Source organism: Dermacentor andersoni, chromosome 8, assembly GCF_023375885.2.
Source record: "Dermacentor andersoni chromosome 8, qqDerAnde1_hic_scaffold, whole genome shotgun sequence".
Classification (NCBI taxonomy): Eukaryota; Metazoa; Arthropoda; class Arachnida; order Ixodida; family Ixodidae; genus Dermacentor; species Dermacentor andersoni.
This window is the reverse complement of record NC_092821.1, coordinates 78,378,564-78,398,942: the sequence shown is the minus strand read 5'-3', so window position 1 is coordinate 78,398,942 and position 20,379 is coordinate 78,378,564. Positions and strand designations below refer to the sequence as shown.

The 20,379-nt window shown below is 42.5% G+C and overlaps 1 long non-coding RNA gene across 4 annotated transcripts; it reads right to left on the bottom strand.

Moving 5' to 3' along the window:
* Nucleotides 1–593: 593 nt before the first annotated feature.
* Nucleotides 594–18,167, bottom strand: LOC126538749 (uncharacterized). 4 transcript variants are annotated; one of them, XR_011896047.1, is made up of 5 exons: nt 18,064–18,167; nt 17,885–17,978; nt 9,602–9,739; nt 1,903–1,995; nt 594–875 (listed from the first exon to the last, which is right to left on the bottom strand). It is a non-coding gene; the product is annotated as an uncharacterized lncRNA (long non-coding RNA). The 4 variants fall into 4 exon arrangements; XR_008614054.1 differs by having other exon boundaries at nt 9,613–9,739; XR_011896048.1 differs by having other exon boundaries at nt 18,097–18,159.
* Nucleotides 18,168–20,379: the final 2,212 nt, after the last annotated feature.

The window sequence follows — 20,379 nt, the reverse complement described above, 5'->3', positions numbered from 1 at the left end:
AAGTGTCACTTATTCACACACTCAAAAGCTTATGCGCGTAACTTATGATACAGATAGCGGGGGTCTAGTGTCTAATCTTGTCGTCGTGCTCTCTGCCTATTCCCTGTCGGCCCGTTTGTTTCGTACAGGGTGTTCGGGCGCTTTAAGGTAAAAAAAATGAGCCCCCTAAAAGGGCCGCCCGAGACTGCCCGGCGCCATTCCAGCTTACCGTAGCCATAGATGATTGTGCATGCTGCACCTGTTACACCTATTGTGGCAGAGTGAGCTCTCTCTCAAACGCGCACATTCCCGGTCGGATCGACAAACGTACTGCCTAGTCACGTGCCGCTGAACACCAATCGAGAGGCTAAATTTCGCTGCGAGCGCGTGACGCGTGGGGCCGAAACAGCGCCAAACGTTCACGTGACTCATCCATTATCGAGTAGTGGCATCTTTCATCTACACAACGATACCGAAGTAGGGCTCGTGGGTAGCACGGTCGCAAGTTTTCAAGTGTTGTTAGGGTTGTATGTTTTCGGTACAGACGTGTATCATTCGCATTCGGTTCCGGCGACTGATTCCGTTATGCTGACGGAAACGAAATACGTTTCGCGTCAAGAAATAAAGCTCTTTATTATGGCTTCTCGCTACCGTACTCCAGTGGTGTACACACTCTTAAAATGCAGAAGCAATCATTCGCGCTTTCGGCACGCCCTACACCAGCGGGCTTGCGATACAGTCATTCTTCGCGACACAGTCGCCTACAGGTGTTCGCCGGTATTTTCCATGGTAGCACCAGCATTCCGGGTATCTGTTTACCACGCATGATGTTTCGTACGAGTGGACGCAAGAGCAGTTATCACAGTCTTCATAAGCGCCGATGTGTGGCATTGAGGCTGCAACAGACACACGAAGGTTGCCTTTAAAACAAAAGAAAACAAAAGCCTTAATAATCCTACTACATATACAGCGACCATGTGGAATTAGATAATCATGCAATACTTTGGAAATCTGCGCGTTCCATATTCTACATGCAGGATTTGTATTTTCTTATAGATAACAGAACATTTACGAAACTAAATGCGGCGGATCGAGCAAAAGTAATTGGGTGCTCGTGCAAAAGCGACACGACTGGATTGATATACCGAGTAGTTTATCTGAACGATTTACAGATGTTTGCTTAATATATCTTTAAATAGTTAGTTGCGGACCATTCTGAATTTTAGATATTGTAGTCGTGTGTTTTTGCGAGGAACATCCATTTGGATGAAATTCTCATTACAACGGTTTCGAGATGCACCCCCTGAAATTTGCGTTGAAGAATGCCTTGTAGTGCCACTTTTCTTTGAAATAAAACGTGAAGCACAAAAATGCCGGTACACCAATGAATTTTCTCACACACAGAAGGAATGCGTTCAAGCTATAGTATCGTCCAATAACGAAGACGGCGAGCATTGTTGCTATGACTGGTCACGTGGTAATTGCACATAGCGAGTAATGCAGCGGGTCTGCGTTCACGTCCCGCCGGCTGCAAGCTTTTTCATCCACAAGCAACAACCAGTTTTCCTCAACCTTTCCTTGGTTTCGTTGTCTGTTGGCTTTATGTGTTACTTAAAAGCACTTCTTGTTGGGCTAGCTGGTAGCTGTACATCTCAGAATACAAAGACGCGAAATAAACGCCTACACACAAGAGAAGAGAACGGGAAAGGGCGCCTGTCCCGTTCTCTTCTATTGTGTGTGTCCCTTTATTTGGCGTCTTTATATTTGATATGTTGCAAATGTGATTCATAACAAAAATCCGAATCGGTCTTAAACTCAATGTTTCTCGAAAGAGTCGTTCTCTTTAAGCAACCGGCCTTTCCTGCATCACATCTAAGATTTGATTGAGGTGATGATAAAATTTATTAGCCGAGCTTTACTTACGGTTCACGCCATCAGGGCGAAGAAGGGTCACGAACGCGAAAGACATCGCACACATTCGACAACTGAACATGACTATATTGGTGCCCTCGAAGCCTGCAGCAAGAATAAGAACGGCAAAGTGATCGCGAGCAATTATTCACGGAGTGTCTTTGTTAAGCAACAAGCAAAATAAGTATAACTTGAGAATTCAAACGAAAACATGCAATAAGTACTCTTGGCTTTGTAAACAGATTTCCCTCTTAACGACGGCTAAACTATTTGTCTGCGTTACAAGCATCTTATTTCCTTCAGGCCATCTGTTTGTTTACAGGAAATATGTGGCGTATGTTTAGGATAACGCCACTCGCGTGACACAATGTGCCATTTTCTTTTTCTAGTATGAAGACGCTGTGAAAAAACAATAGCACTTGATAGTTCCTGGTAATTTGTTGATGTCTCGTAATATCCCAGAGAAAGCCATCGTAAGGTTGGCCTTCACTTCACAGTTTCAGGAATAATATTTCAGGCACATTAGCGAAAACAATTATAAAAAATTTGTTTGGTAGTCCTACTTATTTTAGCTTGAACTAGCGTAATTAAAAAAAAAAAAACTCGCGTTAGAGATATCGCTGTTCCGCCATTACAGCTGGATTTATCTAAGGGCCGGGTCTTCAGTGAAAGACCACAATCTCCAATTACGATTATTCTTTACTTAGCTTTTATAATTATTTGCATGATTACATGTGTTCGAATTGCGATATTGAAGGGGATCAGTAATAGTCCTGTTTACAGAAGTACTAAAACTATCAGAACATTCGATCCATCGGGCTATAAGGAGCGTTAAGAAAAAGCGTGGTCGTTCCGGATAACAGTTTCCCAAAAGCTCAAGTCAAGCAGTTTATGACAGTTTTAACAGTAACGGCAATGCATATTTTAACAGATTTCAGTACCCATGCTTCAATATTTTGACACTTACCAGAGTTCGAGGATTTCGTAAACACTCCGAAGGCGTGAATCAAAACTCTGCTTGCAACAGTCTCTAGAACGTAATTTTCTCTTTTAGATACAACAAATTTAATTATACTTGCCCTAGCGGTTGCCATATAAAAGCTTTGTCGCGTTTTACCTGCATTTCAATAGGGCAATTGGAGTTGGCCGAGAGCGAAAGCCAAAGAGCAATGCGAGTTAGAGCATTGCTTAATAAACTTACTGATACATGTAAGGTGAACTTTCTTACGTGACCGTTTTTCAGTCTAACCGCAGCTACAAAGGTATTGATCGGTGCAATAAGGCACACCTACAAGCAGCCAATGTTTGCTGAATGTTGTCACCGATTCCACAGTGACACACTCTTGCTTAATTATGTTGCGCGCGCTATGCTAAATAGCGGCGTACATTCTTGAATACACAAGAGCAACAGCTATTACGCCGGAATCTACAATGAGTCATTCAAAATTAATCACCGAAATTAATGGATTTTACGTCAGAACCACAATATAAGGAATATCATGCTGTGGGTCGCCGTAGTTGGGCACTCCGAATTAATGTGGCCACCAGGGAATATTTAAAGTGCACCCAACTCTAATAAGTACAGGAGCCTTATCGCATTTCGCTTCCATGGAAATTCGGCCGAATCATTAACATGGAATCTTGAGCATCGAATGCACAAACGTTCCTCTACCGTGCTTTGTGTATGCATTGAAGAACAGGACGCGAATTCAGACCCTTACAAAAAAACTTTTTGAAAAGTTGTTGGAATGTCATTGTTCAACATCAAAAAATGGTGTTGAAAGCACCATTGGGAAATTGTTGAAATAATATTGAGGGTGTTGTTGAGAAGTGTTTATAATTGGCCAGCGACATTTTGTAGAAACATCATGGGGTCATTTAAATTTGAAAAATCATTGCTCTATTGTTGTAACTACGTATTTCAATGTTGAAAGCCCAATGAAGCATAGTGGAAAATGGTTTAAATCTCAAATTGAAAGTCCATTGAAGTACTATTGAAGTATGTTATTTTTCAATATTGAGAGCCTATTGAAGCATTGTTGCAGATCTATTGAGTCTCAACATTGAAAGTCCTCTGAAATGTTGTTGCAGCTGTGTAGAACATCAACAATAAAATTATGTTGAAATCCCTTTATGCCTCAGTGTGGGCTTAGCAGTGTTTTAAATAGCATTTTTTTTTTAAATAGTGGTGAGATATGTTGTTGCGCATGTAATTATTTTTGATGTGACATTGATATATTTGCTGTGAAAGGATAAGGGCAAATTTAAATATGGGCACTTCTGTATTGCAGGCCTCAGTCACCCGTGGGCTAAAAAGTATGCTCCTAGCATCACTGTTATGTCAGTTTTTCAATTGTCAAAGTGAATGTTCCCTCACGAAATCAAAGGTGCAGAACTGATGCAGACAAAAAAACATTTTTCTAGGCGAAGTGTTTATTTGTAACCAAACATCTGCGTAAATGTACAACTATTTGCAGTTTGAGAGCATCAGTTCAAACTTCGTGCAGCTTGACACCATAACAAAATTGAATACTGACATGTGTAGGCTGTGTGGCCCTCAAGTGAAACACATTTCCCAAAAGGAATAAATCTTAAAAAATAAATACCACAATGAATATGTGTACAAGCAGAGTGACATGACAGTAAATAAGAACAGTCAAAAAAGGTACTTGCTTTGTTTATTAGGTAGCCAGTGGCACTATAACCATGGCACGATTCACTTGAGCCCACAGCAGTCACTGAGACACTCATATTCAGGGTGGTTATCTTTAAGTTTTATGGAATTTATTAAAGACTGGCTGTTGCAGCTAACATAATTCTAAATACAGAGTGCCAGACATTACTTGCATGAGAAATCAAGACACATATTCAGCTAATTAACAAAAACCCACTTCCTAATTATTCTTTTTGAATTGTAGCCGGTAAACTTAAAGGTGTCTGCACTTAGAATGAATTTCCAGAATGACATAAGTTATGAGAGCCATGCCCTCAGACTGGCCGTAAAAGTGCACTGTTTTTCCCCTTACTTTTTTTAACAAAACGCATTTATGTATTGAAGCACTAAAGTAACTGAAATGCCCATGTATTTTGTCTCATATTTATGCAAAAGTCTCTAAACTGGTGTCATCCTGCAAATGAATTGCAAGTGAATACGTCTTTGAAACTCACTGGTTACAATTTGTAAACTGCAATATGTGCCAGAATAAGTCAATGAGTAAATTTATGAGAATCAGTTGAATGTGTTTCCATTTCTTGTGCTGGTAATGTCGACCTCTGAATAATCCAGCTCAAGAGCAATTAAGCTACTTGGTACAGCCAACTTAAAAAAATATCTGTAAAACTCGAAAAGGATCACTCTGTAGAATCCTCATTTGCTATTGAATGGTGCGTGACAATCTCCGTAAAAATTGTCTACTTTTGAAACATGGCAATTGCAATAAGTGATGCCACGGGAACAGTTAATTATTTAGCTTATTATAATGATTTAGTTATTTATTATTACTAGTTTATTATGTTTTCTGCCATGATAACGTTCCTGCGCAGGTCATTCTGTATCAAGCGACTTATTCATATTGACGACTTCCCATGTTTAGATAAAAAAAAAAGCAGCTATTACTGACGTACTGAAAGACTGAAAAATTATTCCTTGCGCGAGTTCCATTTGAATTTTGTTCAGTGCCAAAAAAATCCACAAAAACAGAATCCACAAAAAATCTTGTTTCATGCAAGATTTCTTGTTTTGCAAGATTCTGTCCAGCGGAGCCCTGGACTAAGGGCAACCGACCGTTGTGCAAGAAGATGGACGAAGCCACCTGAAGACCACAGAAGACCAGCGAATCTAGAGCTCAATAAAGTTTTTCACTCTCTGTTTCATGCAAACATGAAAGGAGCATCATTACGATTACCGCAGAGCAATTGTTGCACTTTAAATTTAGGCCAACTTATACCTATTAATTCTAAGTCATGTGTTTTAGATAGAAAAATAAGGCATTTTTGCGAAGTTATGTGAAATGAAGGCTTTACTGAACAGAACCACTCTGACAATGGCACCGATGCACGTGCAGGTGTGTCATTCCATGCCGAAAGGACCAGCGTTTTTTCAATACCACAGATATAGCTGAAAACGTTGCCACATGTTTGCTAGATCTCAAAACTCCTTCCCTACTTTTTATTTTTGGCAAAACCTTTGTAGCATTTTTGTGACAGCTTATTTTTCTTGCTCAGCTTCGCTAGAGAACGTCAATCAACATTTTGTATGGATTGAGCACATTGTATGGATCAAGGCCTTCATATGGTGTGAATGAAAATAGAGTGAAGAGATGTGACTGCCAAAATATCCAATTTTTCAAAGATTTGAATACTTCGTATGCTTTTGGCACCGGCAAGAGTGAGTAAAATTGTAATGCGTTAAATTAAATACAGAATGGTAGCCCACCTGACATACGAGGGTCGTTCAACTCAATGCGGGACTTTTTTTCTTTCCCGGTTTAAATGGACGTCTAGGCTGGAGGTCTTGTATGAAATAGAAACTGGCACCCGTGTCCTGTTACTGGTAGACGGCGCTCATTTCCCGCGCTTCTGGATAGACTGTTATTCAAGATGGCCGACAACAGTGTGAACGTCTACGTGGGACAGCGTGTTGTGATGAAGTTTTTAGCGAACGAGGGCGTAAAACCTGCTGAAATTTACGGAAGACTTCAGGCTCTGTACAGTGATGTGACACTCAGTCGCAGTAAGACGTTTGAATGGTGTAAGCATGTCAAAGATGGCCGTATCTCTATTACTGACGATCGCGATCGTGGTGGATCACAGCCTAGAATAGTCTTTCCTGAGAACATTCAGCGCGTGGTGCAGCTGATCGCAGACAATCGTCGCATAAGCTGCCGTGAAATTGCAAGGGTGTGTAAACTGTCGTTAGGAACAGTGAACACAATAATTCATGCTCATTTGTTGTTCCGAAAAATGAGTGCACGCTGGGTCCCAAAGCAGCTGCCTGCTTTTGACAGACAGAGAAGAGTTGAAGTCCGTAGAGAACTGAAGGAACGCTATGAAAGGGAAGGGCAGGATTTTCTGAATCGCATCATGACATGTGACAAAAGATGGGTTCACCATTTCGCCCTAGAATCCAAAAGAGCATCGATGCAGTGGAAGCATACGGAATCATTACCTTCCAAGAAATTTCGAATGGCTGCGTCTGCTGGTATAGTGATGGGAAGTGTATTCTGGGATAAACACGGAATCATTCACGTTGATTTTTTACCACATGTTGTCACTATCAACAGTGAGTATTACTGCCGTGTTCTGCGTGATGTGCACAAAAGTTTACGGAAGAAGCGTCCGGGTTTGATCACAAAGGGTGTGGTCTTTTTGCAAGACAATGCATGGCCGCATACCATTCAACACATATCGCAAACAATCCAGGCACTTGGCTGGCAGATATTACCACACACCCCCCTATAGTCCTGACTTAGCACCAAGTGATTTTGGCTTGTTTGGGCGCCTGAAGGAATTCCTTGGAGGAAAACATTTTAACACTGATGTTGAAGTGAAGAGTGGTGTTCTACAATGATTCCATCGTAATAATAAATATTCCTATGCCGAAGCATTTCACGCGTTTGTTAAACGCTGGGATAAGTGTATAATAGTACCTGAAGGTCATGTGAAAAAATAAATCCACTTTCTACACTTTGAACATTGATCTTCTATTTGTTTTTAAAAAAGTCCCGGATTGACTTGAACGACCCTCGTAGTGTAGCTGAAAAATATTTCAAGCGCTGAAGGTTCAGCCGATCGCCTGTAAAGAAACTAAAATTCTAATCTTTTGCAAGAAGCTTCATGTTCAAGGTAAAAACAGCTTTGGTGGTTGTCCAAAAATATGTTATACATTATTAGATAGCTCTACTTGTCCGCTATGCATGTGTGAAGTTAAAAAAGGCATTATATTTAAATGCGAAAAAATTTGTTTTTGAATTTTTGTCAGCAACGGCTTTTCTCCGATGTGTGTACAAGCTTGCCAGCCAGAAATGCAGACAACAAGGCTGGCTTTGTCTGCAACATAGATGACAGAGAAGCGGTGTAGGGGTCTGCGCTTTATTCCCAAGAAACACACGCTCTAATGCAACAAGGCTTGCGCTTGGTGTGGGCCGGGTAAACCACACAGCCATTGCACATAAAGTGTTGCACATACGTGTTAAATTCATGAGGGAGTCCTGCAGTGTTAAAACATACGTTTCATGCAGTTTACAAGAAGAAATATTTGCTATTATGTAGGCAGTAAATTCAGAAAGAGCACTGATATTGTTCATACAAAGCATTTTAAAAAGGACTGTTCGTGCCCTGCTTCATGCTACCCATTGACAATGCAAGTAGAAAACAGCTTCATAATTAAAACTGAAAACCTGCACGAGTACGAACAAATTCTTGTGGTGTTGCGTATTACCACTGTTTGAGAGCCAAAACATGCTTAGCTATAAAAGTCATATGTGCCGTTTTCAGTCAGATGTGGGCAGTTGTCATGGGTGACCATTTTCCGCATTCATGTTAAAAAATACGAGTCAAGACTGTTGCGCATGATGTCAGCTGCCTTCGTATTGATAAAAAAAAAGATAGTCACAGTTTCTTGTGGTAGTCACAGGTTTTGTGGCTAAATATATGAACAATGTCTCCTTGCTAGATGATAAAGCTTCATATATTCATGCTGTCTGCACAATCCACAAATGAACATTAGAAAAAATAATTCATGGCACTTAAAGAATAACACCTTTTCGTAACTTGTCCCATGCATAGCAAACATGTAGGGCTATGTAATGTTGGGTCACATATTTTCGCACCGGCCGCCAAAGCTAATTTTACCTTCAACACAAAGCATATTGCGAAACATAAATCTAGTTTTATTAGGCGACCAACTGAACCTCCAAGGCTTCAAATATTTTGCAGCTATCACAAGTTAACCAGGCTGCGATTCTATATTTATTTTGTGCCTTCTGCATTTCCCTGCGTTCGAAGAAAAAATTAAAGCTTTGCAATTCTGGCAGTCACACCACTTCATTCTTTTGACATGAACACCATCTGAATACCTAGATCATACAATTTCCCTTTGAAAAGAAACGTGGATCAGTGCCTTCCAGCTTAGCTGGGCAAGAGCAACTAATTTACGCCAAAATTGTAGAAAATTCTTGCGATGAAAATTAAGTGGGGAGAAAGAGTTCAGAGCTACAACAAACGTATCTAATTTTTTTCAACTTTATCTGCCATGGTAAAAAAATGCGCTTGTTGGTTGATGTGGAATGATTCAGATGTATGTACGAAAGCAATTTTTTTTTCAACATTCTCATTGTAACTACTTTTGCTCATCAAGCAAACTTGAAATGGTTTGCCATAATGGGACAGTTCTTGACAAAACTGGGTGGTCTGGCATGAAAAGACTGAAGACAGTTACGAAATATAATAAGGAAACACTATATTTGCTGGAACTATATCGAAAACTACCCTAAAAATGTAGTGAAATATAACAAAGCATAACACTTGTATGCTGGACTGAGCCATCCAACGTGGACTATTCAGGAGATCAGCGTAATTAACATACATGAGACTAACATAAATATGTCAAGGTATACAAAGGCACAGCATTTGTACGCTCGTCTGAGAAATCCTAATTAGGCTCTTGAGGAAACTAACAAACATGAACGACCATAAGAACGTTGAAACTTACAAAAGCACAACACTTGTGTTTTGGTTTGAGCTGTCCAACTTGGGTTCTTTAGAGGCTTTTGGTCCCACGTGAAAAGCGAGGCCAGAGTGTTGTTTACATAGGGCATGATGGTACGAGAAAACTTGCGACACGTGAAGCCTGCAAAAACAACAAAAAGCCAGAACAAGCTTTAAAAAGAGACTTCCCCATGCAAGAATGTGGCATACAATATGCCGTTGAAGCAATGAAACTGATTTATGTATTTGTCTTGCTTTATTTCAACTTTCCGTGGGTACAGCTTAACAGCATGACCATTTAAATTTATTCAAAGTGGCACAGGACTCCATCATCAGCCTGGTTACGCCCACTGCAGGGCAAAGGCCTCTCCCATACTTCTCCAACTACCCCGGTCATGTACTAATTGTGGCCATGTCGTCCCAGCAAACTTCTTAATCTCATCCGCCCACCTAACTTTCTGCTGCCCCCTCCTACCCTTCCCTTCCCTTGGAATCCAGTCCGTAACGTTTAATGACCATCGGTTATCTTCCCTCCTCATTACATGTCCTGCCCATGCCCATTTCTTTTTCTTGATTTTACCTAAGATGTCATTAACTCGCGTTTGTTCCCTCACCCAGTCTACTCTTTTCTTATCCCTTAACGTTACACCCATCATTATTCTTTCCATAGGTCGTTGCGTCGTCCTCAATTTAAGTAGAACCCTTTTCGTAAGCCTCCAGGTTTCTGCCCCGTATGTGAGTACTGGAAAAAACAGCTATTATACATTTTTCTCTTGAGGGATAATGTCAACCTGCTGTTCATGATCACAGAATGCCTGCCAAACGCACCCCAGTCCATTCTTATTCTTCTGATTATTTCCGTCTCATGATCTGGATCCGCGGTCACTACCTGCCCTAAGTAGATGCATTCCATTACGACTTCGAGTGCCTCGCTACCTATTGTAAATTGCTGTTCTCTTCCGAGACTGTTAAACATTACTTTAGTTTTCTGCACATTTTTAGACCCACTCTTCTGCTTTGCCTCTCCAAGTCAATGAGCATACATTGCAATTGGTCCCCTGAGTTACTAAGCAAGGCAATATCATCAGCAAATCGCAAGTTACTAAGGTATTCTCCATTAACTCTTATCCCCAATTTTTCCCAATCCAGGTCTCTGAATACCTCCTGTAAACACGCTGTGAATAGCATTGGAGAGATCGTATCTCCCTGCCTGACGCCTTTCTCTATTAGGATTTCGTTGCTTTCTTTATGGAGGACTACGGTGGCTGTGGAGCCGCTATAGATATCTTTCAGTAATTTTACATACGGCTTGTCTACACCATGATTCCGTAATGCGTCCATGACTGCTGAGGTTTCGACAGAATCAAACGCTTTCTCGTTATCAATGAAAGCTGCATATAGGGGTTGGTTATATTCCGCACATTTCTCTATCACCTGATTGATAGTGTGAACATGGTCTATCGTTGAGTAGCCTTTACGGAATCCTGCCTGGTCCTTTGCTTGACAGAAGTCTAAGGTGTTCCTGATTCTATTTGCGATTACCTTAGTAAATAGTTTGTAGGCAACTAACAGTAAGCTGATCGGTCTATAATTTTTCAAGTCTTTGGCGTCCCCTTTCTTATGGATTAGGATTAAGTTAGCGTTCTTCCAAGATTCCGGTACGCTCGAGGTCATGAGGCATTGCGTATACAGGGTGGGCAGTTTCTCTAGAACAATCTGCCCACCATCTTTCAACAAATCTGCTGTTACCTGGTCCTCCCCAGCTGCCTTCCCCCTCTGCATAGCGCCCAACGCTTTCTTTACTTCTTCTGGCGTTACTTGTGGGATTTGGAATTCCTCTAGACTATTCTCTCTTCCGTTATGGTCGTGGGTGCCACTGGTACTGTATAAATCTCTATAGAACTCCTCAGCCACTGTGTGTGCTCCTCAGGCACTGTGTGTGTACCACCTCGCACAGGACTCCGCTAAGTGTCAAATGCAGAAAAGGGCAAAGAGGAACAACGCACTGTAGAAAATACCTTTATGAATCTCCTGAATTGCCGAAATGAGAACTTTGCTTGCTCAAAAACAAGATGGCGAAAAAAAAACTTTATGTCATTCATGAAGAAACCTAGATTACAGACAACTTAAGTTATTTCTTGTAACTTTCATAATTGAAATCTGCAGCAGTTCACTGTGATTTTCCGTGCTCCAAATACAATACTATTATGTCACTAGAACTGAGTGTGGCTTCATTTGAAGTTAGGTTTCACGAGTTCACATGCATGGAATGCACTTCTCGCCTTACAATGGCTTAGATCCACCGGCGTTTCGGACGCTAATGAGCCGCGGGCGTGTCGCTGTAGGATGGACTTCTGCGAGCGTGGTTGCAGACCTTCACGTGCCTACGTGCACCTTTTGTTCCACCTACGGTCACCCCCGGCGCGCATGCCCCGTCCGATCACAGCCTGAGCGCGCGGTATGCACGCGATGCGCGGGGCCGCACCTCGGCGAGCGGTGCACCGTTCGATTGGGGGATGCGGCCGTTTGTTGCAGCGAGTGTAAGCGTGCGGGCCGACCGAGCGCTCACCCTGCGGGCTCCCAGGCCTGCCCCATTCTACAGGGCAGGATAGCCCGCTTGCGGGCCCGCACTGACTATGGATAACCGAGCTTTCTTCATCTCTGCGTCACCTCGATCCATGCGTCAGCAGCGCTTTTATTGCGCACACACATTGCGGTTGACGATCCGACGGCGGACAACGACTACTACAGCAGCATACGCGCGATCGCGCACTCTCTTTATGCAGAGGTACCCAATGATCATTCTTTCACCTTACCGGAGATCGAGCACTCCCTACTTCTTGGCTTACTGTGCGCGGCGCCGGGGCTAGATGGGCTGACGGGCATGTTTGTGCAAATTCTTTTTCAGAGCCACCCTCCCTTCTTACACATCTTTAACGCCGCTCTTCAATTAGGACACTTTTCCTCTAACTGGAAGACGGGTCGAATAATTTTTATTCTCAAGCCTCGCCGCCGCCCCCCGCCCCCCCATCTTCCGTCAGCCTATCGTCCGATAGTAATGAATTCTCTTTTCGGTAAAATTTTGGAACGCCTACTTAATTCTCGCCTCTGTTATTTTCTTCACTCTCGTCACCTCATCCACGAAAGCCAACTTGGCTTTACCCATGCTCGGAGTGCACCGCTGGCCGTATACGCCCTAAAGCACCGGCTCAGTGCACTTAAGGCCGCCAAGACACCCGCAGTGTTGATTTCACTGGATTTTACGGGCGCCTTTGACAGTGTCTGGCACGACGCCATGTTGTTTTTTCTGCGCAAGCACCGCTGCCCGACGAACTTATATCGCCTCCTCCAATCATTTCTTACCGATCGGACGGTCGTCCTCCGGAGTAAGACTAGGAACATCTCGGCTCGCCCTTCCATCGGCAGTCCGCAGGGATCGGCTCTTAGCCCTCTGCTATGGAATTTGATAATTCATTCCTTACTAAGTCTTCCGCTACCAGAGGGCATGCATATACAGGCTTACGCTGATGACACCGTCGTATTAGTCTCTGGCTCGTCGCGACTGCAATTGCAGGCTTTAGCAGAATCGGTCTTAACCTTGAATCGGTCTTAACCCTGCCTGCGTGGTCATCCTTTGCTTCTTGTATGCTCTCTGGCCATTTTCACTACACGTCCTTAGCCACATGTGCAGACATTGGCATTGGCTCCAGCTGCCTGGCCATGTTTCTTGGACGCCTGGGGCGATCTTGAGCTCTGTTGACATCAACTGCATACTTTTGGCTCACCCGAGCCCAAGGCATCGGATCCACTGGCCTGGCCAACGCCTGGTGCTACCGTCTTGCTGCATCAACTGCCTACCACTCGGCGTCATCGACATAAGCACAGCATGAACATCAAGTTTCAAAGAGCTTCTCTGAGGTCAAGAATTGACTTCGTGCGCCTGTACCTCCTTTCAGCTCGGCGACGTAGTGCACGAAGCCTTTCCAATTCAACGTCATTCTCTGTACGCTTTGATGGATGTGTGAAGCAGCATGTACAAAAGGCAGAGAAAGTCCAAGAAACCATGGAATAACAGAGATCTTTACAATAGAATTACAGAACGAGATAAACCATACCATAACTTCTTTAGACTAAGAGACATGTCTCTATTACATGAATAGAAAAGTTCGCAACAAATTAAATTCGGATTTGAAGAGAGTTCGTATTCAATATTATCAGGCAATATTTGCGGGGGTCTACTGTCGTCCCAGGATAGCTTGGAACTCGGCAAGTCTGTTCATAGGGAAAACAAAGCTACACCATTGACGGAGTTGAGTTCACTGAAGCCGATGTAGCGGGCAAACTCAATAATAATTTACTAACTTCTGGTGCAGCAGGTCACAGAAATAATACAGCAAATGACTGTGAACAATACATTTCTTCTTCCTGCACGCAATCTATTTTGTTGACTCCAGGTAGTGAATTAGAAATAGTTACATACCTGAAATCTTTAAAAAAGATACCGTGGTAGGATATGATGACATTAGGGCTGACCCAATTAAACATGCTGCAGAATTACTATGTGGCCCACTTCAGCACATCTGCAATCAAGCTTTCACCACGGGAACCTTTCCTGAAGGCATGAAGATAGCCAGAGTAGTAGCCATTCACAAATGTGGGTCTCATAATGACTTGCATAACTATCGGCCTATATCTGTGCTACCTTTATATCCTAAAGTTTTAGAATATACATTAAAATCACGATTAATGAAGTTTATCGGCGACCACCAAATGCTTTCCAAGCAGCAATTTGGCTTCCGCGAAAAGAAATCAACCAAAACGGCGTTCTTAGATATTAAAGGAAAATTAGTTAATAATATTCATAATAAGCAATACAATCTTGGATTATTTCTAGACTTTAGAAAGGCGTTCGATTCTATTAAGCATCCCATTTTGTTTCGCAAACTCCCACACTACTGTGTTAGAGGTTTGGTATTAAATCTGATACGTAGTTATCTATCCGACAGGGTGCAATTTACTAGCCTAAATGGTTACCGTTCCCAATTACATCCGATAAAATATGGCGCACCGCAAGGCTCTATCCTTGAACCATTATTCTTTATTCTATATATAAATGATCTTGTGAACATACCGCGAACTCCTGGCATAGTTCTCTATGCAGACGACAGAAGTATTCCTATTTACAGTTAAATACTTATTTGAATGTCAAAAGACAGCTAATAGATGGTTAACCAATATATCAAACTGGTTGCATTGTAATCAACTTCAGCTAAATGCACAAAAGACTACGCATATTATTTTCAAAAGCCGTAATAAGCCTGATGACTACAGTACCTGTATTAGATTTAAAAATTGTGCTATCGAACAGGTCTCTACTTATAAGTTTGTAGGTGTCGTCTTTGAAGAAAACTTGAGCTGGACACCGCATGCAAAGAAGATACATGCAAATATGTGCAGATCACTTTCTATATTGTATAACACCAGAACCTTGGTGCCAAAATGGTTAAAACTACAGCTATACTATGCCCTTGTTCATTCACATATACACTATTGTCTACTATACTGGGGTACAACTACTAAGACAAATTTAGATAAGTTAATAATCCTACAAAAAAAAGAGCTGTGCGCTGCATAGAAAACCTTCAACCATACTTTTCCAACCTAAACATACTCACAATAGATCATCTATTCCAACTAAGGCTTGCTATGTGTACACACAGGAAATTTCTGCATGACCCAAATATCCTGTCCACATTTTTGTCATGCGACAACTCACAATATCAACTTAGGCATAACAGACTTAGAACATCAATGTTTAGAACAAAATATGGTACTCAGACACTCGCCTACCTAGTACCTCAGTTCCTAAATAATAATCCAGAAATCGCTACTATGATCGAGGAATGCAGATCTGCTTACAGGCTGTAATGCGCGCTGTGATAATATTCTCGAAGTGAAAGTGGCAAAGCCAGTGACAAGCAGACACCATTAACCATATCGTTTGCTTATGTGTTTTGTTTGTACCATGTACGATGTATTGCACGCGGGGAACGTCAGATTTGGCTCTCTATTTTCACTGCACAGTTGTACGCGTGCCTACGGGCGAATAAATTTTCTTGTGATAACATGCCAGCAGAGCTACCAGCTACGAAGGATGTCGCATCTCTATCATTCTGTGTACTTGTGTAAGCATGTATATCTCTTTAAGGAAAAATAAACTGAAATTCCTTCCCTTGTCCGCCTTGTTCCCACTGGTGACCAATGTTCAAGTGTCAGTCACGCGCTATAGACAGTTGCGGTGTGGTCAGCAGGCTTTCATTTTCTCTTTCAACCAACTTCTCTCTCCCTCTCTCTCTACACATGCCTTCACCTCCGTGCTTTGACGTATCTTTGTTCTTATAGCCTCCATCGACAGCGCAAGTGCGTAACACCCTCATATATTCTTGCATGTTCTCGTATTCGTATGAAGGTGCCTGTATAATTTTGTCTTATTACCAGGTGTTTTAATTTGGCCTTACCGAGGCGCAGTTATAACGCGGGCGAGGGCTTGCGAGGACAAGGGACCCGGGAAACAAACATTTGACCCAAACGACTCTAACAGAATGTTTTGAAATCGCCTGGGGCGTATAGCGCCAATCAAGTTTTTGAGCTGTGTTACTAGAAGAGGCAGAGTTTAGACACGCTGAAAACAAAATGCGTGATTGCAAATTGCAAAATGCATGAATACACGTGCTTTTTATTGTACGAACACGTCATGTAAAAAGAACAACAATGCTGTAGCACTCTTGATTACTTATTGAGACTGTCATCATTTTGTACTCCCGCGCCACGACGTAGAGGTCTTCACGCCGAGCAAAACTGTTTCACAGTTAGAGACTCTTTATTTCAAGATCCAGTACCAAAAGTACAACGATACTGACGTGCGTCGTCACAAACTCACGGAAGGCTAAACAGAGCACTGCACCCCGTTTGGACATAAAACCAACCGATGATTATTTGCTTTCCGGTACCCGCATGTAACCTTCGCATGCGGCTCCGGCGACTAACTCCGTTATGCTGACGGTAACGAAAGACGCTTCCCATAAAGAAATAAAGCTTTTTATTTTGGCTCCTGGCTACCATACTCCAGTTGTCTGCACGCTTTTCAAATGCAGAAGCAATCGTTCGCCCTTTCTGCATGCCTTACGGCAGTGGATCTGGGATACAGTCCCTCTTCTTGATACAGGGGCCCCGAATTCCTCGCCGGTATGTTCCAACGTCGCACCAGCATTCCTTGTATCTGTTCACCAGGCATCTTCGTTCGAACGAGTAGGTGCAAGAACAGTTCTCGCAGGTGAAAAAATCGTAGGCGCCGTATAACCCTTCGGCAGCAACGGGTACACGAAGGCTGGCTTAAAAAAAAAGAAAAAAAAAAGCTCCTTATTACTTTAATTATAAATACAGCGAAAACATGGAATCCGATAACCATGCTATACTGAGGAAATATGCACGTTCCTTATCCTAGATATAGCAGTTGTATTTTCGTAGAGATAACACAAAATTTACGAAACTAAATGTGGCCGATAGAGCAAAACTTTAATAATTCGGTGCTTGTGCAGAGGCAGACATTACTGACTCCAAACGCCCAGATACTTTGTTGAACAGTTGACAGTAGTTCACTTAATAAATATTTCAATAATTTCTTTGCAGGCCATTCTGAATTAAAGGAATCCTTGCCTGTGTTTTTGCGGGGAACATCCATTTGGATGGAATTCTCAGTATAACAGTTTCGAGATGCATGCCCTTGAGTTTGCTTTGAAAAATGCCTTGCAGTGCCAATTTTCGTTTGAAATAAAACGTGAAGCACAAAAATGCCTGGAACACCAATGAATTTTCTCACACGCAAAAGGAATGCGTTGAAGCTATGGTATCGTCCAAGAAAGAAGACGGCGACCATTGTCGCTATGACAGCTCGCGTGGCAATTGCACATAGCGCGTCATGAAGCGGGTGTGCTTTCACCTCCCGGCGGGCTACAAGCTTTTTCATCCTCTTTCGTTTATTTCACCTGATTATTTCTACAGTAGAAATAGCATACTTGATGCAACAATAATTTTCCCTACGCGTTCCTTGGTTTCCTTGTCTGTTGGCTTGATGTGTTGGAAATGTGATTGATGACTCCAATCCGAATCGGCCTTAAACTAAACGTTTCTCCAAAGAGTCCTTTCCTTTAAGCAACCGGCCTTTGCTGCGTCACATCTATATTTTAATTGCGGTGATTACAAAATTTATCAGTCGAGCAATACTTACGCTTGGCGCTGTTATGGCGAAGGAGGGTGACGAGTACGAAAGACGTCGCACAGGCTGGACAACTGAACATGACTCAGATTGGTGCCCTCAAATCCTGCAGCAAAAATAAGGACGGGAAGGCGAACGCGAGCAATTAACCGCGGAGTGTATTTGTTAAGTATGAAGGAGAATAAGTATACCTCGAGAATTCAAAAGAAGAATGCTATAAGTACACTTTGCCTTGCAGCTGTCCATGGGGTACACTTGGCCTTGCAAAAAGACTTCGCTCTTAACTGCGGCTAAGCTATTTAGGTGCGTTAAAACCATTTGATTTCCTTCAGGCACGTGTTTGTTTAGAGGAAACATGTGGTATTTCTTTAGTATCACGCCACTCGCATGAGGTTGTGTGCCGTTTTCTTTTTCTATTGTAAAGACGCTGTAAAAGGCAACATCACTTGTTAGTTCCTTGTAATTTCTTAATGTCTCGTAATATCTCAGAGAAAGCTCTCGTTAGGATGGCAATCATTTAACAAGTGCAGGAATATTAAATTTCTGTTATTATTTATTTATTTACTTATTTATTCAGACTCTCAGCACAAGACAAGAAAGGAGTTGCGGTTACATTGCTGTCATCAAACGAAACATTGTAGATGTTTAAACAATTCAGTAGAAAGCAATGTGAAGGTACAGACTACATGATTAAACAATTCAATAGAAAGCAATCAAGATTGGAAGGCACAGCGCGTAAGCAAATATGAAACAATAAACAACATGAGTTACAATTAACAAGTTATAGCACTAGCTATATGGGTCTAAGAAAAAAGTAATGCGCCAAAACAACTGCAACTGACAAAGAGCTAACAATAAAACGTATTCTCAACCGGTTACATATAATTGGTAACAGCCTTTACAAAAGATTGTAAATCAGGAAATTCTACTATGTCTTGTGGCAAGTTGTTCCAATCGGCTATGCTTCGAACCAGGAACGATCTTTGGAATGATTCTGTTCTATAATTAAGTGGTTTAATATGTTTTGAATGCATTGTTTCGGGGTTAGCAGATCTCTGTAATGTGATGTGTTTTTCTAAGTCTACTTTATAGTCACTGCTTAATACGTGAACAAAGAATGTCAGCCTGTTAAGCTGCATTTTCTGCTTGACAGTCATGAGGCGAGCTCTATATCTAAGTTCGGTGACGGACTGGGTTCTAGCCTATGTGTTAACAATAAACCTCAAGGGCCTCTTTTGTACGCGGGCACATTTTAGTGTGTTTTGTTGAGTGTACGGCTCCCAAACATGACTTGCATAAGTCAGTACAGCAAGTAGTCATTTTTGGGCCATTGTTTTTACCTGTGGGGTGGCGTCGTGAAGTTTTCGTCGTAATGACCAAAGTTTACACATTTACTACGTTCTCTAAGCGTTGTGGGTTGCCGTTTAAAGAGATTGGCAGCCTTGGCCTACTTTTAAAGCCAAGCTTTCCTTGCACAGTCCCGTTGAAGTTGAGCACCGTGGGTGCTGCTCTCCTGCCGCTCGCGTGTGTGCGCCGGATTCCGTTACGCCGGAGACGCAGAAATGAAACGGCCGATGAGTTAACCTTACCACTGTCTTTTGCGCCATAATTTTATCTAGCTACATATCCGTTCAGACTTCTTGCTCCTAGAAACATCAGACACTTCTCTGGTGCCTAACATTGTGCACTCGCGAAAACTGGGCTTTTTCTTTTTTTCATTTCGACATAGGTTAACCTACGTCGAAATGAAGTGACCCATGTCAGCATATGTGAACCTATGTCGAAACTCTATGCTCCCTTTATTATTATGAACGCAAGCCGAACGCCTGCGCCGTGAGGATTTCCTGCCGGGGCCATCTTGTCGAGCGAGCGTTGAGAAACGACCTCCCACAACCGTCACAGGCTTTGGTGGAGGAATGGTTCTGCTTGGCTCTGCGCTTTCTGTGACAGTGGAATGCCTCGGATGCACACCGTATACCGTACGCGCCTCGTCAGCGACACGGCATGATGCGGAGCGTCGACAGCTTCCATTCCTCAAAGCACTTTGGCCTTTCGCAAAAAAAAAAAAAAAAGCCCGTAAATACTCGTATATCTCTCCGCCTGCTGCTGGTCTCGGCTGCATCTGATCGCTTATCTCGGAGGCATATCACCCTCCACGCGCATCGAATGACAGCGACGACAATGGCGACGTGCAGTCGCTGGCGGAACAGATCGTTGTCGGGTCATCTTCCCGGACCGGGCGCCTCCAATGCGGGCACTTTCGGCTCTTTGAAAAGAGGATCAGCGCCAGAAGGCGTGGGAAAACATGCGTCGTAGGGGTGGATGGGATTACATGCAGTGTGGCGAGGGTTGTCGGATTATCTCCATGTCACCCGCGAATCTGTGTGAAATCAGCTTCATCAAACCTAATGGATGCGCTGGCGCCAAGCCTGGCGTCTTTCCTAGATTTCTACTTCCATTTTTTTTTATTTCCAGCGACAGGTCTTCCGGTCCGCTTTATCGAGCTT